Here is a 25294-nt window from a genome sequence, read left to right on the forward strand (position 1 = left end):
TCTGGGACCTTGATGACAAGAAGGTCCCACTAGGAAGACAGAGTAAGAATCTGCAGGGTACTTGGATTTGCCACGCCAGTTCCGAACTACTGGTCCCAGACTTTCTAAAAATTTATTTTAAGATTAGCAGGTTAGAACCGTGTAGATTTAAGCCATTTCTCATTTGGCTATTGAATCCCATGCTGCTATTTCAATACCTATGCCCATAAAAAAGCTGATGGCCAGGAAGAAGTTTTTAGCACGTGTGGCGGACACTTGTCGGGTCTGCACTTAGGCCTCTCCCGTCCCCTCCATCAAGGTGGACACAGCAGGAGCACTTAGAAGTATGGACTGAGTTCCCTCCTTACTGGCCAGACCGAGAGTGAGCAGAAGATGCCAGCGGGGCCAAGCAGTCACTTGCTTGAGAAACTGAGAAACCTCTAACGATCATATTTCCTGATATCTGGACTTGGATGGGGGGTCAGACAAACTGTAAAAAAAAAAAGAATGAGAAATAAAGGTAATGAGCAACTTTGAGGAAAAAAATGCTGAGAATTCAAAATCTCTGTTTTTAGTTCATTTACCCCATTTCTTTCTCGAGCACCATGAGATACACCGTATTTAGTGGGTAAAAGTGTCCATCCGCCAATTCAGAATTGAGAAGAGATAGAACTTCCTAAAATCTGTTGTGAGGCTCCTGCCTGCCAGGTCATAGAAACTTTCATTTCAGACAATTTAGGGTTTCTGAATTTCTGTTCTTTGGGGTTGCATCTCACTTCCTGGAGTTTTCCGTGGTGCGTAGCACCAGAGACGTCCATTCTGCATTCAGCACCTTCACATACATCAGAATATGGTGCCACTCTTAAACCTAAGGATCGATGGTATCAATCTCCTCACCTTCCCTTCCTAACAAATTGTTTATCCATCATCACTGAGTTAAACCCAACCTATCGCAGTGGTACTTGTTTTGTAGTCCAGAATGTTCTCTTAGGATAACAGGCATCATACATTTTCGAACCCAGTATTTCTTAGATTCTAATGGGCATTTGGACCACCTTGATCTCTTGCTAAAATGCAGAATCCACCTCAGTAATTACATGGAGTGTTGAGTTCCTGCATTTCCGGCAAGCTCCAGATGCTGCTCATTCTGGTGGTCCGTGGACCACAATCGGAGCAGCAGGTATAAACCTGAAACTGGTTTTTGTTTTATTCCTCATTTGGTACATCTTTGTTAGGGCTTCTGAATGAACATGTCTCAGTTTCTCTATATAGACCATTCGATATTTTTAAAAATACCGAACTATAGCTTTTGTGTTTATTTTTATCATTATAAGCTGAAAGCATCTATGTTTTTATTAATAGAGTTTTTTATCTTCTTGTTTATCATGCTTTACGATGTTTTTCGGCAGACAGTGGAGCATGGCACTGAGTGAAGACAAATATATTCAAGTATAGACTGTACTCAAAACATATCCTGAAGTTGAACTCACTTCTTGCATCTATTTTCAATTTATTGGGGGTAACATCTCCCCGCTTCCTCCCACCATGTTGTGAGGTTATGAAGGGGAACAGCAGACATGTGAATGTGCTTTCAAAAAGTGCCATCGAATCATTCTCATTGACCCTCTTTGACAGGCGACAGCCCTGACCCCATGAAAATACCTGAGCTCCATCTTCCTCTGTGACTTCAAACACAGTCACCACTGGTATGTTTTCATGGGCTCCACTGTGCACAGACGGCGAATCCTTCCTCTGAGAATCTGGTTTTGAACTGCAGCCCAAAAGCTGATTCCAAAGAGGACAAAGAAGGCATCAGCTACTGAAAAGCAGTGCGATTTTTCACATACGGCTTAAAAACACCGCATCTGGTATGTGTGGAAGCACATCTGTCAACGCTTGGTCGTGCATTTTACACACAGAAATAGCTTCACGTACGTCGGATCCACGTGGCACTACCTGGACCCTGTAGGCGCAGATGCTCTTTCTTTTTCAGTATCTGCCTATTCATGCTAAAGACTCTCTATTAAAGTAAAGCAAATGTAGTTTCGTACATTCTAATTTCCAAATCAGTTACTGCTGCCCGAGTCCAATAAACCAACCACACTTACAAAGCCAGGCCAAGCAGTTAAGTCATCAAAGCAGCAATGAGCATGCAGACTCTCTCTCTCCCGCCTGCCACATCAGACAGTAGCACACCCAAAGCCTGATGTTTGGTTCAGTTTTCAAGATGGAGCTTTCTCAGCCCCGTTAGAACACAGAGATGAGAAAACGCCACCTGATCCAGAGACTAGAGTTACAGCTATGTTTTTTTGATCAAGAAAGAATAGGAGGGGATGCCCGGGGGCTGGGTTCAGTAACGGGGAGGAGAGTCTGTTTTCGAGTGAGAGATGCCCTAGAGTCATAGTCAGCGAGGCCTTCGGCAGCATCCTGCTGCTGCGCTGCTGCTGGTACCGCAGGCAGACACTGGAGTCTTCCTTCCTGATCTGGGAAAGTCACGAGCTCACCAGGATTCGCCAAAGATCCTCTAGAGGTTTTCATCAGTTTATTTAGTGACATGCTATCGTGCCTGCCCTTGCCGTTGTATTCTCGAAATAAGACCTAAGCAGGTGGATTTGGATTTCATACCCCACAGCGTTCATGAGTTCCCTGGATTCGGAATTCGCGCCTTCATTTATTCGAAGTATAGTCATTGGCCAATATTCTTAGATTTATTTTTAGAGATAATATTGATGCCGAGCATATGAAGATAAAGAAAACAGACAAGGGGGCAGCCCCGAGGCCCAGCGCCCTCGTAGACACATCTGGGGGACTCAGACACACCTTCCTCCAAGGCGGTGTTTCCAGGCAAGGCTGACCACTTCTTTCTGTGAAGCAGGCAGAAAGCTGTCATGAGCGCCCCATTCGAGGTCCATTTTGCATCTAGTCTCTCACATTATGCAGGCATGTGGGCTCATTGAAGCTTCTGCTCATATTTTTTGAAGACATTTTCAACCCTTTCTCTGCCTGACAGTCCAGCATGTATTCTAGGCACCCTGCAAAGCAGAACTGCTGTGCAGCAAGCCCCAGGGACCTCTCGAACAGATGGTGGCTGTGGACCAGGATGCCTGCACTCCTCACTCTTTTGCCCGTGGCAGACGTTGACAATGGCTTAGTATATACTGTCTCACTGAACTTAGCACTACCTCTGACTCAGTCTCAATATACTGGTCCAGTAGCCAAATAAATCATCCAGTACTGACCCAAAAGATGAAATCTCTGTATTACCCTTTCTTGGAATTTGCTGCGTCTACTTCTCCTTGAATGGCCCTGGTAATTCGCATCCATAACTGCGTACTCATGATGCTCATAAATGCAAAGCCTCATCGGCTCACTCGGGCCTTATTCATTCCGATCCCAACAGCCCCTTCAGCAGCAGCAGCTATTGACTTCCTGTTAGACTAAATCTGTGTAAACTTTGTCCATAGTCGCGACTTCCACAACCTTAAGTATTTTTAAACCTTGGCCAACAGAGGAATTGTATTGGCTCACGTAGCTAAACGATCTTGGCATGGCTGGATCCAGGCGCATAAACGGTATTGTCATGAATATGTGCCCGACCCTCTTCCAGGCCTGTTTTCCATTTGCAGGCTTCTTTCTCAAACAAGCTATTGTCAAGTTGTTGCAAGACAGCTACCAGCCGCTGCAGGCAGTCCCAGGAGACAGAGAACGTGTCCGTCCCAGGGATGATAATGACAGTCAGAGAGATGGTGCTCGCCGGACTGAACTGGGGTAGTCGTCCATTCATTTAGCCAATTGAAGGGGATAATGGAATTGGTTAGGTTTGAAATCAGATGTTATGTCACCCCCATCTAAGCTGCAAAATGAAGGTGGGAGACCGGATTGTCATTACCGGAAAATAAAACCAAAACTTCCCACACAGTTTTCCACCGTACAACGTAAACAGGAGGAGATTGCCTTGCTGCCTAATTAGAGCCTCATGGGGACTTCGTCCTAGAGAGAGTCGCCCAGAGTCTGATCATTAGATTCGCAGGTCTAAAAACATCATTTGTTATCGTAACAGGAGATATTTGGTCTCCAGGATAACGGCTTGTGCTAACCCCACTGCTAGGGACTGATGCATAAACTAGAACCCTGGCTCATTAATTGTCCCTGAGAAATGTAATGTCTTTGTGGACTAGAAAATGTGAGCGACACTGACCAGCTCCTTGTATATAGCCACATGAGGAGATAAACCCAGTGGGATATTAGTTGAGTATGATATCAGACTCAGGGGAATTAGTTATACGAGGACATCCATTGACACGTAACCGTCACCGCTCAGTAACACATTCCAGTGGTAGTGCGATGCCTGCCATAAGGCTGTCATTCAAACAGCGTTATCTGCACACTCCTCTCCACATCCCTAGTAAGTTCTGGGTGACTATTTTTAAATTTTGCCCTTCTGATGTTCTGATTCCTGTCACTGTTTTTTCACAAGGACCATTTCCTTTCATTGACATCGTGTTTAACTGACCTGTCTTTATTTACTTTTTGATGAGGTAACAGTCCATTAATAATTGCTATATCTTGATTTAATTAGGCAGAGCAGTGGAAATCTCAGCCTATGTATTGATTACAATAAGTGTTTATCTAGCCACTTGTTAGAACTTCCTATATAGCATTATAACTGGTTAAGCTCTTTAAAGTCAGTATGGTAAGCAGAATATACTTCCTGGCTTTCCATATTATCAGTCTTTCTTCCTGGAATTTTGCGCACTATATTAGTGAAATTTGTCAATTAAGAGAACGTTCCTTTTGTATATCGAAACAAGTTCAAAGTGAATTTATAAAACATGATCATTTTCTTTGGTATTTTATTATGATATAATTTTAGACTTGCATAATGTCACAAGAATAATGCAAGCAACTTCCCTCTTCCCTTTTACCAGATTAATCAATTATTTATATTTTGCCTCACCAGCTCTATCATTTTCTTTATTGGGAAAGTTGAGGACATCATCCCCTTTGCTCTAGATTCCAGTGTGTACATACTAAAGAGAAGGACATTTCTTACACAGCTATAGTATAATGATCAAAATCAGGAAATTTAACGTCAAAACATGCTATTATGTAATCAACAGTTTAATTTTTTTTTTTTTTAAATTGCTTCAATATTATTTTTAAATTATTTTTTCCCTTGCTCAGGCTATAGCCAGTATAATGCATTGAATTTAATTTTCCTTTTTTTTTTTGTTTTTGTTTTTGTTTTTGTTTTTGTTTTGGACTTCTTTATTGCTGAACAGTTGCATTGTGTTTCCTTTTCATTTCTGACCTTGACATTTTTGAAGAGTATAAAGTAGTTATTTTGTAGAACGTCCCTCAATCCTTCAATTTGGGTTTTTCTGATTTCTTTGCATGATTAGATTCAGAATATGCACTTTTTTATGCGTTTCCTTTCGTCTTTTTTACTGCATTGTGTTAGGATGCCCATGATGTTGGTTTGTACCAATTCTGATGGCAACATTTATCACTATCCTAACATTGATTAAGGTGGTGTCAAGGTTAAGATAATGTCTACCAGGTTTCTCCACTGTGAAGTTATTTTTCTCTCTGTTTGTTATTAGTAAGTAATTTGGGGAGAGATTTTTTTTAGAGATTTTATATGTAAATACAAATATATGTATATTCTGTTTCTAATATCCGCTCTCTCTCTTCCTTCTCCAATAACTTGTGTCAAATAAGCATACATATTCTGAGCTCATTTGACATATGACTAAACAGAAACCAGTTTTGAACCGGTAGTTAGAACCCTGTTTTTGCATTCTCGTTTCAAGTTCTTTATATGGCGTTCCCCCAACTTACTTCTTACGCAAAATCTTGGTCACTTGCTCAGCTTCTTTAGCACCCAGTACCTTATTTTTGGAACAACTTTGGAGGGCCAGGTAAACCTGGGAGGGAACATGACTGTCACTTGTGGGCTCTGTAATCTTTGGAAAGTTGTTTAAAGTTTCTGAATCTCAGCTTCTTTCTCTGTTAGAGGGGTATAATACTATTCAACTTTCAAGGTTGCTTTGAGATTAAATGAAGGTTGTTTTTTTTTTTTTTTAAATGAATAGCATTTGCTAGGCTCTGTCTATACACTGAGGATGTAGCCATGCAAAACCAGTTTTTGTTGAAATAGAAAGAGATAACGTTCACCGACTAAGTGGAATTGTGGGCCTTATGGTATCTCGGAGAAGAGAATCCAGGTGGGAGGAAGAATCAGGTGCAAAGGGCCAGGCGTGCTGGTGTCCTTGAAACGTTTGTGAGAGAATAAGGAAGTCAGTGTGGCTGGAACAGAGTAAGTGAGCTGGGAATGAAAAGGATGAATTCAGAGAGATGGTCAGGAGCCAGATCGCATAGGCCAAGGTCAGAGGCGGAGATTCTTTCTTAAGGAGATGAAAGACATTGTTCGATCTGAGGCAGATGAGTGATTTGTTCTTTCTTCTATTTTAAATGAATCACTGTCGTGTGTTGAATCATGTCCCCCGCCCCCAAAAGATATGTTCAAGTCCTAATCTCTAGTATTTGGAGATAGGGTCTTCGCAGATGAAATCAAGTTAAGACGAGGTCATACTAGATCAAAGTGGGTCCTAATCTGATGTGACTGGTGCCCTTGCAAGAAGAGTAGACGGTCATGTGTAGAATGAGGCAGGGTTGGAATGATGTATCTACAAGCCAAAGAGCACACGGATTGCTGGAAACCACTAGAAGCTGAAAGAGCAAGGAAGGATTCTTTCTCCCCGAGAGCCCTCAGAGGGACAGTGGCCCTGCCAACACCTTGATTTTGGATTTCTAGACTCCGGAAGTATGAGAGAATACATTTCTGTTGTTCTAAGCCACGTGGTTCGTGGTAACGTGTTATGGCTGCCCCAGGAAATGAATGCAGTTGCTTTGGATGTTACGTGAAGGTGATGGAGGACCAGTGTGGAGGCAGGAGGCTACTACGCGGTCTGTATGAAAGCCAGTGGCGACGTGGGCTGAGCAGCAGAGGTGGAGGTGCAAGACACGGTCAGATTCTGGTCACGTTTTGTAGGCAGAGACAACTCTATTTGACACTGGACTGGAACTTTCCACAGTAAAAGGGATGTTATTAATAACAACACAGCTACAGCATAGGGAATATAGTCAATAATATTGTAAGAACTATGTATGGTGCCAGGTGAGGACTAGACTTATGGGGGGGATCACTTTGTAAGTTATATAAATGTCTCATCGCTATTCTATATACCTAAAGCTAATAAAACACTGAATGTCAACTGTGATTTAAATTTTTTTAAATTAAAAAATAATAATTACACAGGAACAACAGGCAGAATTCAGGATTTAAGATCAGTGTACTGGTGGGTCGAATGTGAAACCATGAAAGCTAGATAGAAGTCACCAGTGACTAAGAATTTGGCCTAAAGTACTGAACCAGTGTGTTAATCATTGATCAGGTGAGGAAGGCCGTAAGGGGAGCAGGTGTGTGGAAAACTTATAAATTCCAGTTGCGATCTGTTAATATTTGGAATATCTGTGAGACACACCGTTGGAGACTTGAGTAGGCGGTGAGATGAAGGCGCCTGAAGCCCACAGGGAAAGGTCTGTGTAGAATATACGTTTGGGCTGCTACTTGGTGATGACATTTGAATCCCAGAGACCACAGAGAAGGTGATGAGATCTTCCATACCCTCCTCATCAATATTGGATCACCAAACAGTAGTACTTGCTTATGCTTCTGTTTTGTCGATTGTTTGAAAATGAAAACATAATACATTTTGATAGAGTCATAGTTTTGAAAAAGTGAAGAATTAGTTCTTTAAGTCGGTAACGCTGGCTGTTTGTTAAGATGTTGAGAAGTCACTCTGGACAAGTGTTAAGATCGGCTTGCTGCACCTGTGCCCACAGATGCTGTGCCTATAGCTGCGGGGTCAGGCCCAGGGTTCTAACTTTGTGAAAAGTAATTGTCACGCAGGGAGGGATTCATGGCCATGTGTTCAGAGACATTTCTCTAACAAATCTCTCCAGTTAAGTTTTCACTTGTAGTATTCACTCCCAATTTGTGGGTTTCCTAAGTTCAAGTTTTTTGTGCATTCGACTGTATTAAATTGTGCCACTCCCATAGCAGCCATCCAAATCCTGTCAACACGCGCAGACGACAGATGTGCGTGGGGAATGACGTCAGTATTTATGAATTCGTGAATCTGTCTTGAACAGAGACGCTACAGTAAAACAGATGAACAGTGCAGAGCTGGGTGGCAAACAATCGCGAGGTCGAGGCGCGTCTGCCGCCTAGCTGTGTGCAGTATCAGACACCCCACTCCCTGTGCCTTGCGCCCCGAAATGCAGCGCGAAACTGCCCAGCCTGGAAGCGTGAGAGCCCACATCTCTCACTTCTCATTTCCTTTTCCCGTCTGCTTCTGGCACCTCTTGGAGATGTGTGGGCTCTATTTTACCTACAGCTCTAGTAATTCCAGATTGATCCTCAATCAGAAAAGCAGAGTCTCTCTCTAAGCTCTGCCTATCTGTAATTGGCTCGCTCTTTTATTATTATAAATCCCGGCAAAAATGTATTAGAAAATACAGTGCAGTAACAGCAAAGTATCTACAATTTCGGTTACCAGAAGATGCTCTAAAAGCTCTTAATTAGCTGATTCCCACCTGTGCATGGTTGGGGGTGGGGTGGTTAGAGGTTAAAATACCTTTAAACGCCTCGGAGGTGCCAGAGAAAACGGGAGCGTTTCTGATTGAATTTTAGAATTGTGTCCTCCTTACAGCAATAATTCTAGAATTCTCTTTTTAAAACAAAGATAACTGAGGAGACAGTGAACAATTAGGAAAAAAGATGCCTCTTTTCATTAAAAAATTCAATAATTTTTATTTAAAAATCTGAAAAATTTTTATTTTGATAACATTTAAATAAGTTTTATCCAAAATTCTGCCAGCAATTGTATTTAATACTTAACCAGAGATCTTTTATTAACTTTTAAAGCTTTATCGAGGTATAATTGGCAAATAAAAATTACATATATTTAAGGTATACAACATGATGAGTTAAAAGACATGAAATGATTACTATAATCAAGTTAACTAACTCATCCATCACCTCATATAGTTGTTATTACTTCTACTACTACTACTACTACTACTACTACTACTATGACTACTACTACTACTACTATTATTATTATTATTATTATTATTATTATTATTATTTTGGTGCAGTGAAACCAGTTGCTGTCTTCTCCCTTGGGAAATTTCAAATATACAGAAAGCTATTATTAACCTTGGTCGTCATGCTCTGTCCGCTGAGGAGTCTGGAAACTTCCAAAGAAAGAAAACAGCACCTTGCTAACTCATTTGTTTTAACTGCAGCAGGAAGCCTTAACTCATTCATTTACTCATTCATTCATCTATTATACAAGTCAGCATCCACTATGCTCCAACTATTCGTCAAAAGCTAGGTGGTTGAAAAACCAGATATGATCTCTCCCCTTGTAAGATCACACTGGTGTTACTTTCTTGGGTTCGTCACGTTTCAAGCATTTCAGCAAGACATGGCTTGGAAAATGGACTTTGAAGTTGGTGAGGAACAATCCAATTCGACTGCACCAGATCTGACTTTTGAATTCCCTTCACAGCTTTTAAAAATATATATATGTATCTTAGAGTCCTCCAGAGAATCAGAACCAGTCTAATAGATATAGATATAGATATAGATGATATAGATGATATAGATAATATAGATAATGATATAGATAATACAGATAGGGATGATACAGGTAGAGATAGAGCCAGAGACAGAGATAGAGACTCAGACACAGACACAGACATTCATTGTGAAAGACAGACTCCTGTGATTTTGGAGGCTGAGAAGTTTCAGTCTGCTCTCTGCACGCTGGAGGCCCAGGAAAGCCAATAGTGTAGTTCCAGTTCAAACCTGAAGGCCTGAGAACCAGGGAGGGCAGTAGCATAAGCCAGGTCTAAATGTGAAGACCTGGGAACCTAGCGAGCCAGTGTCACGGGGCAGGAGGAGACAGATACACCAACTCAAACAAAGAGCAGATGTGCCCTTCCTTCATCTTTTTGTTCTATCCTGTCCTCAGTGGATTGGATGATGCCTGCAGCCATGTCTTCTTCATTCAGTCCTTTCAGATGCTAATCTCTTCCTGAGACGTGCTCACAGACACACCCAGAAATAATGTGTTGTCAGCCATCTGGGAATCCCTTAGTCTAGTGAAACTGACACATGTAATTAAGAATCGCAAATGCTGAATAGGTATATATTATTTTTTCCATAAATTTATTTGCTTTTCGTATATTGTCTTGCATGAAGCGTCTGTTCAAGTCTGTTGCCCATTTTCTAATGGATCGTTTCTAATGGATTGTTTGTTTTCTTACTGTTTAGTCTTAAGAGTTCTTTACATATCCTGGATGTGTGACTTGCAAATATATTCTCATAGTCTGTGGCCTTCCTTTTCATTCTTGTGATAGTCTTTTGTATACAAGAAGTTTGAACTGTGATGAGGTTCAGTTTATTAATTTTCCCTTTTATTGGTCATGACATTGGTCTCATTTCTAAGAATTCTTTGCCTAGTTTTAGGTCATAAAGATTTTCTTCTGAGTTTTCCTCTAGAAGTTTGATAATTTTACCTTTTATATTTACATCTGTGATCCATTCAAGTTTGTTTTCTTAGGTATGACTTTTAGTTCCAGATATCTATAATTTTTGGCTTACAAATTTCCAATTTTTCAAGCATCGTTTCTTGAAAAGACTGCGCTCCTTCCATCAAATTATTCATGCACCTTTGTCAAAAATCATGCTCATGTGGACTGTTTCTTAGTCCTCTGTTTCATTGATCTATGTATTTAATCTCTTGATAAGACCATGCTGTCTTGATTACCATAGCTACATAGTAACTCTTAAAAATCATATATTGTGATTCCTACAACTTTATTTTTTTTAAATGAATTTTGCTATTCCAATTCCTTTGCCTTTCCATGTAAATTTTAGATTTATATTTACAAGAAATCCTTCTGAGATTTTCATAGTGATTATGTTAAATCTGTAGATCTATTTGGGGAGAATTGACATCTTTCTTATATCGAGTCTTCCATTCTGTGGACACAGGATGTCTCCATTTATTTAGGTCTTCATCGATTTCTTTCATTAACATTTTGTAGTCTTCAGCACACAGATCCTGTACATATTTGTTAGATTTATATCTAATATTCTTTTATTCTTTTGGGAATGACTGCAAATGGTAACGAAAAATATTTTAGCACCAATATTAATATATGTCTAGCTCTTTGACAATATGAATTTACTCTTTTCCCATTTTGCAGATAAAGTGTTACAGAAGGCTAAATGCTTGCAATCTATTGTTCTAAACATAAGCTCCACGTATACAGGGCTGGGCGGGTCTCTTGCACTGGCCCAGAACAGGGTCTGATACGCAATAGGCACTATAAGTTTGTTGAAGGAATGAATGAATAAATTTAAAACGTTTTTAAATGTTTTAATTACTTCTCGATTGATGTTAACATGATTGTGAATCACACAAGTAATAACCACAAGTGCATATATGACTCCTCAAATTTTCTCTACCAGGTGGGACATGCCCCAAGGAAGGCTTATCAAATATCCAGGAGAACATTTATTGGCTGATGTAACTTTCTCATTCTCTGATGAGGACAGTCTGAGTCTACAGTACTCTACGAGACAAAGCAGGAGCTTAATGGATATTAGTTAAGTAATTAAAGAAATGTGTGACTGAGGGAAGGAATAATTAAGATAATGAAAAATATATGACCTCTAACTGTTAAACATGGTTTATGTCATTCCAGACATTCTCTGTACCTAAAGATATAGTTTCCATCTTTCAAATTTAGATTGTACTATATTCAGTACTTTTTTAACTGATGAGTATATAAGAGCATTTCCTAAGTCATTAAAATTTTTTTAATATGATAATAAGGGGTAGGTGATATCCATTAATATATTTCTATATATTCTGGCATAATGTTTTGCCATTAAAAAATCTTTTTATCATTCGACATATGTTTTCTATTTTTTTCACATGTATAACAATAATTGCATTACATTAAATACATACGTAATTATGTATTTGATTGTTTCCTTAATGTGCCCTTGGAGGAAGAATATTTACTGACCTAATATGCCCACATATTTTAAGATAAATGATACATACTCAAAATGGTCCTCTAGAAAGAGTTTTTCAACTGATTTTTGCAAAGTAGTGTTAGGGAGCTCTGTACACTAGACCGTAGCCAATACTGAGCAGAAATTGTTTTTTTCTGTTTGATAGTCAAAAATGGAACCTCTCTATTCTTTTCATTTTTTTTCCCCCTCTAGTAACTTGGAAGGATAAGCATTTCCTTACAAGTTTACTTGCCATAACATGTCAAATTGTGTTTTTGCAATCTGTATGTCGCTTTTGTTCTGCTTCCTCATGCTTTCTTCTAAGAGAAGTATTTGCAAACTAGAAATTGTATGGATTCTCCTTTTTTCTTCTCTTGATGTACATATAGTTCTTACTAGAATCTTTTTATTGAATCTTAAGATGAAGGATGTGGCTGTACATATCCCTTAGAAAAATTTCTGGGGTTGCTGTGGGGCTGCACCTGAGATATATATTGAAAGATAATTGAGAGTTGGCTGAGCTTTGGTGTGGGGGAGGGGAAGAGAGAAGTCAGTGCAGGGGGCAGGGAGGAGGAGGTGAGGATGTTAGGTTAATACGTGAAAGTCAGTCGCTTTACTATACGCCAGCAATAAACAAGTAAAATTTGAATTTAAGAACAATACTATTTACACTAGCCCCTAAGAAATGAAATACTTATGTATGAATCTATCAAAATGTGTGTAAGATCAATACGAGGAAAACTACCAAGCTCTGGTGAAAGAAATCAAACAACTAAACGAAGTGGAGAATCAGTCTGTGTTCATGGTTTGGAAGACTCGGTGCAGTTAAGACATTCTTTCTTTACAACTTGATCTAACTCAGTGCAATTACAGTTAAAATTCCAGCACGTTATTTTATGAATATCAACAAATTGATTCTAATTTTTATATAGAAAGGCAAAAGACCCAGAATAAACAACACAGAGAAGAACAAAGTTGGAGAACTGATACCTCAACTTCGAAACTTACTATAAAACTACAGTAATCAAGACAGTATGATATTGACAAAAAAAAAAACCAGACACATAGATCAATGAAATAGAATAGAGAGCCCAGAAAGCGATCCACATAAATATAGTCCACTGATCTTTGACAAAGGAGCAAAGGCATTACAATTCAGAAAAGATAGGCTTTTCAACAAATGGTGCTGAGAAAACTGGACAAACAATGAATCTAGAGACAGACTTTACACCCTTCAAAAAGTAACTCAGCATGGATCACAGACTTAAATGTAAAATGCAAAACTTTAAAACTCCTGGAAGATAAACATAGGAGAAAACCTAGTTGACCTTGGATATGGCAATGTCCTTTTAGATACATTACTCAAGGCATAAACCATGAAATATATTGAAATCAAAATTAAAAACTTCAGTTTTTCAAAGGGCAATATTAAGAGAGTAAGAAGATAAGCCGCAGGCTTGGAGAGAGTACTTGCAAAAGATGTATGTGCTAAGGGATGAAATATATGAAGAATTCTTAAAACTCAACAATAAAGAAAAAAAACCCGATTAAAAAATGAGCCAAAAATCTTAACAGTCGTCTTACCAAAGAAGATATATGGATGGCAAATAAACACACGAAAAGATGTTCCATGTCATAATGGAAGTGCAAATTAAAATAACTATACACCTATTAGAGATATAACGAGATATAACTATACACCTATTAGAATGGCCAAAACCTGGAACACCGAAAACACCAAATGCTAGCAAGGATGTGGAATGATGGGAACTCTCATTCATTGTTGGGGGAATGCAAAACGATACAACCGTTTTGAAAGAGTTAGATGGTTTTTCACAAAACTAAACATATTCTTGATGTGCTTGCTCCTTCATATTTAGCCAAAGAAGCTGAACCTGTACAGGTATGTTTATAGCAGCTTTATTTATAATTAAAAATTTCAAAGCAACCAAGATGTCTTTCAGTAGATGAACGGATAAATAAACTGATACATCAGACAATAGATTATTATTCAATGCTAAAATGAAATGAGCTATCAAACCATGAATAGACAAGGAAGAAATTCAAATGCATATCATTAAGTGAAAGAAGCCAATTTGAAAAGACTACATATTGTATAATTTAAACTAAAGGACATTCTAGAAAAGACAAAATTACGGAGACAGTAAGACAATCTGGTCACCAGTCACTGGGGGCGAGGGGGATGAATAGGCAAAGCACAGAGAATTTTCAGGGCATTGAAACTATCTTTATGATACTTTCATGGTGGATACATGTCATTATACATTTGTCCAAATCCATAGAATGTGCAACACCAAGAGCGAACCCTGAGGTGAACTATGGACTCTGGGTGATAAGGATGTGGTAACATAGGGGCTCATCAATTATAACAAATATCCATTCTGGTGGGTGACATTGATAATGGGAGAGGCTTGCAAATGTGGAGGCAGGGTGTATAAGGGAAATGTCTGTACTTTTCTCTCAGTTTTGCTGTGAACGTAAAACTTCTCTAAAAATATAAATTCTTAAGATACAAAAAAAGATGACCTGCGTGTTTTTCCATCATGGTGGAAGCTCTCGGAAAAGTTTGCTGGTATGATCCCACCTGGTCCTAAAGGAAAGGGGATCTTTAAGATGCCAAACTTGGACTGGAATAGTGCCACCATGAGCCGGCCTAGGGTGATATAGCCACAAAGAGATGATGAAACCTCAGAAACAGGAGTTGGGGGCAAAAAGGTTCAGCCGCCGCTCTCCACAATGACATTCTCTTCCCCCGTCAACTAACACATTTCCAAACCATTTAATTTTGAGACCTTTCTTCATTAAACCATTCATTCACCCATCTCAGATTCAGCACATTGTCAGTAAATACGTAAAATACACTAGGCATTAACACACTCAACAAGCATCCATTGATTATCATTATGTGTCACGTACAGCAGTGACCAAGACGATTTTCTCTCCTTCCAGGTGCATTTGCTCTAGCAAAGTTCTGTGCGCATCAAAAATATAAGTGACGTCATACTGAATACAGTTATGAGAACTGCAACTAAAGCGATGTGGAAGTTTGTAGAAGAATGATGTTTTTCGTGATTGTAGAAATAAGCGGAAAATAATTAAGAAGAAAGAGGTGAATTTTATTCAAAGATGAATAAGCAAGTGAGATACAGGGGGCAGAGAATGTTGACAAGTGGCACAGAAACAGGAGGTTGGAAGAGGACTTAGGAGTGGGCACGTGGTCCTGATCGACTAGGTGATGCTGTTCAATATAGACAAAGAGTAAGAAGAATGAGGTTGACGGGTCACATTACAGAGGGATAAAATCATGGTGCCTAGAACCCTAAGAAAACAAGGGAAAACGTGAGTAGTGAAGGTCAGGATCAAGGTGAAAACGTTCTTAATTAGAGCTCCGTTGGATACCTGAAGGCTAAAAGGGATATGTGAAAATGATCATTTTCGATGTACAGTGAACCCACAGAAAGCATTATCACAAGAGATCGTTTCTGAAATTGAAACTATTAAGTACAAAGAAGATAATCCCCACTTATGTGGAAGTGGCAAGAAAATAAGTACAATTGGGCTGATAGGGATATTTATTTCCATACTTACATGTTATGTTAACAGTTCTTGAAATGTGATGTGTAAAGAAATGAATAGAATCTGATTGAAATAGAAAATTGGCAATGCAGAGGGAAGAATGGATAGTATTGTAAATAATGTAATTTCAAAAGTTCAAGGAACCTTATTTATGCATCTTCCATCCCCTCCACTACCCACTACACCATTAGATGTATTTTCAATAAAAAATAACAACTTGAGAGAGTAATCGAGTTAATATTAAAGAGAAGTGCTTCAAGCTGTTAAGAAAGGCACTCTACAATGCTAACCTATTATTACTAATAATCGCAATAATAATGACAAAGAACTGCACAGGTAGGGAACCTGCACCTTGCCTTTTAAAAGGGAGGGGAAAGGGAAGAGCCGGTGTATTATTGTTGTCTATGGCATACGGGGTATGGAAGCAGATTCCGGCAGGGGGCAAGTCTTCCCAGTAGCTGAAATTCACTTCTTGCATCTTTAGATAGAGAATCATCAGATAACAGTTCACAAAAAGTAGTGCGGAGAACCCAAATGCCCACTCAGTAAGACATCGCAGCATTGTGCGGGGACTCCACTGTCAGTTTAAGACACTGCCATTGTGATCATGGGCCACACTTGGTCCTCACCTACGCCACCCGTCTGCTGGCTAGTCACTGGATTGGAGCAAGAGAGTGAGCCGATTCCTTTCTTATTCAAAGCACGAGCAGTGTGCCATTTATCATTTAGTGTTTAATGTGTGTTCTAGAGAAATTGTTCCAGTAGAAAGTGATAAGAAAGAGGAGGAAGAAGCAGCTCCTGGAGACCACGAGTTATGGAGAGCAAGCGGAGAGGGCAGCCGGTGAAGACGTTGGATCCGAAGGCACGCGGTTACTACGTCTGAGAACGCTGTGACGAGACTTGACTCACCCGGGCTGGAAAAATAAACTAGACTACGAACTTTTCTGAGCACAGATTTGTTTTCTGAATACACATAAAGTCTGGCACGAAGATGCTTGTTTAGTTCGGCTTCCTTTTCATAACTGCCTCGATTTCATTTGTACTGTGAGCTAGACGGAGCTACTCAGACACGGGCCCTGGAGAATATCATTGTCAAGTCTGTGCGACATCTGATTTTCTTCTATTATTTACTTGATCAGCCACTGGAAATGCCCGTTTCTGTGTTCCTCTCTGCCCGTTAGACTTCGTATTCTTTGAAAGCAGAAATGTGTTTATTCATGACGTTTAGCACAGTGTCCAGCATGAAGAAGATAAAAGCAAACATTTAAGGAGAGAATGTGAAGGGGAAGAGGGCTGCTTGTCCATAGCCCATGTCTATGATCAGATCCACGTGTCCAGTCACCTGTATGGCGCTGCAGTTGATTGGCACTTTGGGAACCCCATGTATGAATCTCACGGCTCTTAGACATGCCACATTATGGCCAGCAAGTGAGTACGTGTGTGTCACCAGGGAGAGAAGGGAGGCACGGGCCTTCCCATCAGCTCCATGTGGCTGGAGGATTCTGAATTACCAAGTGTTACTTACCGGATGAGTGCATATGCTATGGCCAGAGCGAACCAGCAGACCGTGATGACCCTTGAGTTTGAGAACTTGGATTAGGGTTTAACCCTATTTCAATACGAGTCATCTCCACCTGTCTGCCATTGTAGAGAGTCAAGGATCTGACATGTGTTTTCTAAGAGAGTTAGATGTTCTTTATGCCAACTCATCATCCACCAAGGCTGGAGGCAAGACATATACTGACGAAAAGTGGTGCGACTGTGACCTGGCCCGATCCATAGCTGTTGATTGGCATTCTAGCACCAGGCTTGAAATTCGCCTGCAGTACCTACATCCAGCCCCTGCACAGACAAGGTCAGCGATGGCTACATCTTCTCAGGGATGCTTTATTGTGAAGACCCTCCTCTATGGAAACTCTTTCGGCAAAACTTGGACTTGACAGTGCTTCATTATAAGATGTTATTTCTCCTGGATTTTCTTTGCCTTCGGGTGCATGAGACAGAAGAGTCTGAAGCCCAACTACTGCTGCAAATACTGACTTTTATCTCACACAGGAGAATCTCAGGCTCCACAGAACTCTAACTTAGAGAAAGGAAAAGGGAGAGTGTTGGATGAAGAGATACTTTGAAACCAAGGAAAGGAAGAAGTACCTTCTGAGCAGAGATACTCCCAGCTGAGGAGGAAGATGTCTTAACTCTGTCCTATCCCAAGAGGCCGTGGAGGCCCTTCTGTCCTTCATATAATATATTGCTCCCTTTAACTATTCAACTAATATCTTGAGTGCCTACTGTATACTATGACCATTGCCTTTCACCTCTCCTTAAAGAACAATAAATTGCCCCGTCTCCCAGATATTCTATACATAGGAGTATTTCTTCTTCACTTTGCTTCATCTAGCCTGAAGTTTGAGGTCTATTTTGGGGGCAAGAGGGGAAGAAGAGAGAGAGGAGACAGAGAAGAGAGAAAAAAGACGAAAGAAAGAATGCATGAACAAGTAAACCGTCAGCTACTTTCTACTCTTATTCTGATCTTTCATAGACTGAAAATATTCAATCATTATTTATCCATATTTTTAATAAAAGATTTTATTGAGTGCATATTATGAACACACACAGCCCAAAGGGATGGGATTATGGAAAAGAGCTTTACTAGCATGACCTTCCATTCTGAAAGGGAGACACACACATCAGTAAGTAAACAATAATCAGGGCGGTCAGGGCTGGTTTCTCTGGAAAGGAAGTTTCCACTGTCTTGCCTTCAATGATGTAGTCCTGCTTAAACCCGATCGTTCGCTTGATTCTTTCTAGAGAATGCTTTGTTTTTGCTAAGCAAAAGACTCAAGTACAAGAAGTAAAAACAAATAAACACACTAGCTCTGTTGTGAGTTGCATTTAGGTACCTGCAAGTGACTTAGCTCTGATAATTAGGGCACAATCTATGTGACCCACTGGTCATGCCTCCAAAGGGAAGAAGTATTCTCTTCTTGCAATCTGGAATGTGGGCATCATGATGCATCGTTTTGGGTTGCATGCATGAGAGTACAACCCTAAGATAGAAGGAGACTGGTCCCCTGACAGGAAGCAGCGTGTCATCTTTCTCCTGTACAATTGTATGTGAGAGAAATAGTTTCTTGTTTAAGCCACTGGTATTTTGAATGTCCAATATGCAGCTGAACATACCCTAACTAACTTATATATGTGTGTTCTGTGTGACTCCATGACACTCTTTTCAGTATTTATGAAGTCATGAACTATTCGAGGTAAAGAAGACCCTACTAGTTCACGCTTTTCAGCAAATGGATGCAGAAGTTGCGCATTTGGAAGCATCATCTCCATAATGATTATGCAGAATCAGTTTCCTCTCTTGACATCCACCTACATTTCGTTTTATATAATTTCCTGCCAACTCCGCATGCACAAGTTATCCATCTGCATACACCACTCCTTTCCTTCACATCAATAGGCTGTGTGTGTCTGAAATAATTTTGATCATCAAAATTGCCCCTAAACACCCTTGAGCATCTTAGATATGTTGACCAAGGAAGTTTGCTAAATCTAAAAGCGTGGTGAGCTAAGATTTATCTTTGCCTCCTCTCTCATCCAATATCAAATCCGTTAGCAGGTCCTCTTAGATATGCCCTCAAATATATTTTGAATCCACCTTCTTCCCCCCGTCTACACCACTGCCATTCTCATTTAGGCCACCAGTCTCTCCAACGGGGACAACTACAGGTGTGTCCTCCGTGATCCACCTGCGCTCCTGTTCTATCCCTTTACAGTGCTTTCCACCAAGTCGTGAGAATAATCTGAAGGTAATTTAAATTTTATTCTGTAACTTACCTGCTTAAAACCCTCCATTGGTTTTTCATTACATTTGTTACGTGACCCAAGGCCCTGGTCACGACCGATAAAGCCTGTGTGATCTTGCCCCTGCCCGGCTCTCAACGTCACCCCACGCCACTTACTCTTTAGAGCATTCTGCTCCAACCATACTGGGTGTCTGACCCTCTCTCGAGATTTCCAAGTTCATCGCCATCTTATAGACTTTGAATTTGCTCTAATTTTCTCTGATCGTAAATCTTTTTTCTTAGGTCATCACATGGCTGCCTCTTTCTCTTTCAGAGCACAGCTATTCTAGAAAAGCCTTCACTGACCAAGGTCCCTCCCGATCAATCACGATCACATTTCTTGATTGATTTCTTCTTAGTAATGATAACGGTCATTTATATGTGCATTGTCTCTGCTGACTAGAATATGATATCTTTGGAAGTGCGGTCATGAGCATCTTGTTCTTCTCTATAATCCTCAGTATCCAGAAGAGGCCCCCTAACAGAGTAGGTACCCCACGCATCACATATGCATTGAATTTTGAACACAAAATAATTAAAGAATAGTAACCTGCGACAGATGAGCACTGTCGGATCCTTAACTCTGAGAGAATTTCTCCTATGTCACTTGCTGGCTAATAACAGCAAACAATAGACCTAGCCCAACAAAAAGCAAGAGAAAAAAACAAATGAACAACTGAAAATATCTTAGCTCACTCTACTGCAAAAAAAAGTATGCAAATGAAATTAACAAGTAAACACAAAAGATAGATAATTACTGATTTTATCCGATTTAATTACTGTTTGCTCTTCTTGCTGCAAGAGCTGGGTGTTTCCTGGACTGGGGCCGTACCACCGGCTTGCTTCTCTCAGGCAATCCATTTTGCTGTTTCTTCCATCCAGAGTAATGCTCTCCCCAGAATTCTACCACCACAGGCTTCTGGTAGAAATATCTGTGACACGCAGAGCGACAATTACGGCCATTCGTCTCCCAACGGTAAGAACGCCTGTCTTCTCACAGGGGCCCCCAATGCTTCCAAGACAGTATGTTTCTTCCTGTCCAAAGACAGAAACGCGATCTCAGACACACAAGAGAAGCAGCGCCGATAAAGTCTATCCTCGTCGGCCTCACGGACAGCCTTATTCCTTGCCGACTGCAAACACGGTTTGAAGTCGTTGCTTCTGCCAAGCCGAAGTCTTCGAATGCAGAGGTCGAGTGATTGAAAGTTCCAGATTACAGGCAGAAGGAGATGAAGAGTTGTTTACAGCTCTTGCTCATCCACTAAAAGCCTCTGGCCAGAAACAGCTCTCTGTTTGAGAGAAAGTAAATTTCTTCCACGGATGAAAATAAATGTGTTTTGAGGGACATCTAAGCAGGCCTTGTGGCAAGGGCATGGCTTGCAGACCCGTTGAAGGCATGAGGGAGGTGGGGGTGATAACTAGCAGTCATTCTTCAAACCAGGGAGGTCCCTGGCCGACAATGACCGAAGCTGGGAGCAGAGAGATGGAGCTGTTTGTCTCAGAGTGAGCTGGGATTAGTTATACCTCTGCAGGAACAAACCTCTCTTGGTGAGTTCGGCTCTAACGGATCATCGTATCGCATTTGATGTAAGGGCCCTGTTTTACCGTACGTGTTGAACGACTGGACCACAAACCATTAGAACTGGAGGTGCCCGGACTCTGGCTGACTATCCAACAACAGAAGGACCTTAGTTTGGTTACTGAGATCTCTTTATCCTGGATTGTCTTCAGTACCAAGATGTTCTTGAATCACGGCTTCAAGTAAGAAGACAAAACAAGAATGAATTTCCTCTGTTCTGTATTTCTCTGTTTCTCAACATTCAGCGTATACACACGCATTCATACATTCAGTCATTAGAAATTATGGCTTTCTGTCTGTCTGCCAGACATATGTCAGGTAATAGTTATGCTTGGTTTCTAGAGCGATTCAATGGTGTGGTCCATGATCGAGATGGAATGTGGTGAGTCCTACAGTACAGGTCAACATCAAGGCCGGGAAGCCCCGATGCCGGAGTGATGTGCTGCACTCAGGAGTTTTGGGGAGGACTCGACAAGGGCGGGGACCATTATGGTTAAGTAGAAAAAGATTTCCGGTCTAGGTTGGGATGGGGGGATCGAACAAGTGGTTTTCAAAACAAATAAACAGAAATTAAACAGAAATACCTCTAGAGCTTATTAGCTCTGGGGCCGGACTCGTGGGCAGTTGAAGAATGTAATGTAATTTATAAATGCCCACAAACAAACGGATTTTTTAATGCAGTTCCAAGGAGATCGCAGAAGACCCTATAGCAGGTGCAGGTTAATAATCTAAGAAAACTTTTGTCTAGATTCCTTTCGTTCACTGTCACCTTTAAAGCAGTATTTTTCAAAGTAAAGGCTGTGGGCCAAGCACTTTAGAAACACCTGAGATGTTTGCGTAACGTGCAGACTCCTGAGGCCCATCTCGGACTGTAAAATAGTCGCTCTAGTGGGGGTCCAGGACTCTGCATTTTAACAACTGCATTTGTGTGATTCTCTGTGTGAGTTTTTTTTTTTACTTTTATTAATATTTATTAATGCTGAATTTACTCCCAGGCCATAAGCTTTGGTTTCTTCCATTTCTTCTGGGATACCTTTTTCTTCCGCGCACACCCCTCTTGCGGAGTAGGGACCATCTGCTCTTTCTCAGCAAGATGGTGTCAGTGTGGCGGGGGTTCAGCGGGGGTTCCTCCACCCTGAGCTCGTGAGCTCTGTGGGGCCTCCTGGGGGCTCGACGACCAGAGTCCCCATCTAAACCCCTGAGTCGGTGTTCCCCTCTGCATTCCTGAGCACGAGCAGCAAAGGTTCAGCCCTCTTTTCGGGCCGGCGACCCTGCATCCAGCCCCACTGTGCCTACCTTGTTCCCATGGCTTTGTCTCATTTGCCCAGGAAAATCGCAAATCCCTGGAGCTGTTGGCTCCTAGCGTCCCGTCTTGTGTCCCACAGATGGTTGGGCACATGCAATGTGCTTACTAAGTGCTTATCAGTCGGTCCTAGAATCGGTGTGTTTTCTTCCTGTTTCTTTAACATGGCCGTGTAGCCTCACTGCCGTTCCATCAGGATCCAAATGGTTTTCGTTTGTCGTTCGCCGCGTTTCGTTTCAGGCTGACCTTGTACACTCCTGTGTCTACATCATCCGGTCTGTTTTATTAGGAAAGGTGTTGTTAGATGTATCCGCAGCTTCGCCTCCCCCTCCCTGACCTCCCCACGGTTCTTTCACTGAATGCACTTTGTGTTGAGCAAACAGACTCTAATCTGCACATCTTGCTCCGAGCTCCGACAGAGCTGCCAGGTGAGCATCCCTATGCCAGCCGGGAACAGCTGTTCAAGTGGGCCAGAGCAGCGGGCAGCGATTGTGTGTGCGGCTCTCTTGTCTGCTGGGCCTTGGGTCCAGCTCACTCCTGGAGGAAGCTGGAATGCAAATGTTTGCCTTGCCTGCTGGAAGTCCTAGAAGCGACTGCCTGCTGATCGATGATAATTGCATAATCACACAGAACATTCCAGGGCTGCCAAGCATGAGCGAGACCCTACGAGCTCCCCCGGGCAGGCCCTTGCTGGTTGGCCAAGTCCTTATCTCCCAGCCTGCAGGCGACAAAGAGAGCAAGGGCCGGAACGTGCCCGACCCAGAGGTGTCCAGTACGACCCCAACGGGTTCAACACGTGGAGGTGGCAGCTTGGTGCTTTCCACTTGCAAAGTTACTAAGAAAACTACATACATAGGTTCAACGCAGACATGGTACCTATGTACTGAAACACCCGGATAGGCTCTGTTGGTATTTTTATATTTTATGGATAAAAATGGAATCTGTTATGGAGCTTGTAGAACTGGCTTCTAGAAACATTTCTTAAAGAAATTTCTTCTTCTAGGGGAGCCAGATTCTGAGCAAGCCACCATACTCATGTCCATTACTTTCTCGTAGGATTTGGCTCACTGCCGTGGGAAAAAAAAAAAAAAAAGTATATGGTTTTTTGAAATTAAAATGGCCTAGCAAAGCAGTTAAAAATGGCAACATTAAATGGAAGATTAGCCAAGTGCAATCTTTTGCATTAATATTTCTCAAATCGCTCTATTTCAATCATTTTTATTGCCACCAGTTTCGTAGAAACCCTCACCTTTTCCATCACGGTCCGCTTCACTGGATCCTCCCCAGTCACTTCGCCTGCTGTGCTCACCTGGCAGAGATTCTCACAGCCGTGGCAGGTCAAGTTTTCCTTCTCATTAACAATCTCAGGTGGCCTCAGGTGGAAGATGTCCAAATGCTCTGTTACGGACTAGAGGGTCTGGCATAAGTCTCCACTTTTCTCTAAACGCAGATAAGCCTATTCAGCAAAGGGTCGTACAAGCTTCAACATGGTCGGGTTTCTTCCTGCATCTCCGTGTACAGGGAATGCTTCGTTCTTTACCCCTCACTCTGTCTGCCCGATCTTGGGCATGACCTTTACCACAGTCAGTTCTGCAGAATGTTAGTCGTGAAAGATATTTACTGGAGCCCTTAAAAAATTGATCATAGAAGTCTGCAGCCATGTCACCCTGAATAAGCCCAATCCCATCTGATCTCAGAAGCTAAGCAGGGGCGGGCCTGGTTAGTACTTGGATGGGAGACCACCTAGGAAGACCAGGTGCCGTGGGCAAAAAAAAAAAATTTAAATAATAATTTTAAAAAGGGATTATAAACTGACAAGGTCCTTGCAATCTGTGAGGTCAACCAAGGGTCGCCTCACCTAAAAAAAAAAATTGGTCAAGAAATTTGAGAAATTGGTGGGGAAAACCAAAGCCCACTATCACACTAGCGTCGCTAAGATATCCTATTTAAAAAAGAAAGCAGTTTTGCTCATTTAGCCAATCATTTCCCAGCCATAGCTGAACTCAGAACACATGGTTTTGGACCCACGCCTCACTTAGTCTTTCATGGGCCAACAACCTGGAAAATGTACTTTTAAAGCTCTTTGCACCTCGCTCTTCTTTTGGGCTCTCCCATGCCCGTAAGAATTCTTCTGCTTCACTGACGCGCACACTCGCCGCTCTCCGCACGGTGCTCTAAGACTATCTCTGTGACCTTGGGCAAGTTACCAGTCAGTTTCATTTACAATGTAGGAAAACCAAATTCAGATGAGTTTAAGCAGATGGGGGAGATTTCATAGCTCGAATTATTGGCGACTACAGCAGTGGCTGATCCTCTTGGTTGAAGCTCAGTGGTTCTTGGCAAAGGGCGATTTTCCCTCTTCCCATCTCACGCCCCCACCCCTACATTCAGGACAAATTGGACGATGTCTGAAGACATTTTTGTTGTCACAACTGCAGGAAAGGGAGTACGACTGGCACCTAGCTCCAGATGGAGGTCAGCACAGGACAGTTCTACCCCATGAGGAAATATTAGGCACAAAATGTCAATGGCGCCAGAATTGAGAAACTCTGGTTCCAGCTCCAAATACTCCAAGTATTAGGAATTCTTTGGCATTCATCTCTCATGTCTTCAGTCAAATCTTGATTTCATCTTTATCACCTTCACGTCCATATCAGATTCACTTTTATCTGGTTTTATGATCTAGTAGAAGCCTTCCTTACCATTTTCATCAGAACGCTGCAAGAAGATCCATTGAATTGGGCCAAATTTAGTCACATGTTTGATCATTTTAAGATCACACCCACATAGGCCACGTCCCCATCATTGGGGAGATGGTGTAAAAC

The 25294-nt window shown here is 41.4% G+C and overlaps 1 pseudogene; it reads left to right on the plus strand.

The window, feature by feature from the left end:
- Window positions 1-24118: 24118 nt before the first annotated feature.
- Window positions 24119-24237, plus strand: LOC120604096 (uncharacterized; annotated as a pseudogene).
- The last annotated feature ends 1057 nt before the right edge of the window (window positions 24238-25294 follow it).

Source organism: Pteropus medius, unplaced genomic scaffold, assembly GCF_902729225.1.
Source record: "Pteropus medius unplaced genomic scaffold, Ma_sr-lr_union100, whole genome shotgun sequence".
NCBI lineage: Eukaryota > Metazoa > Chordata > Mammalia > Chiroptera > Pteropodidae > Pteropus > Pteropus medius.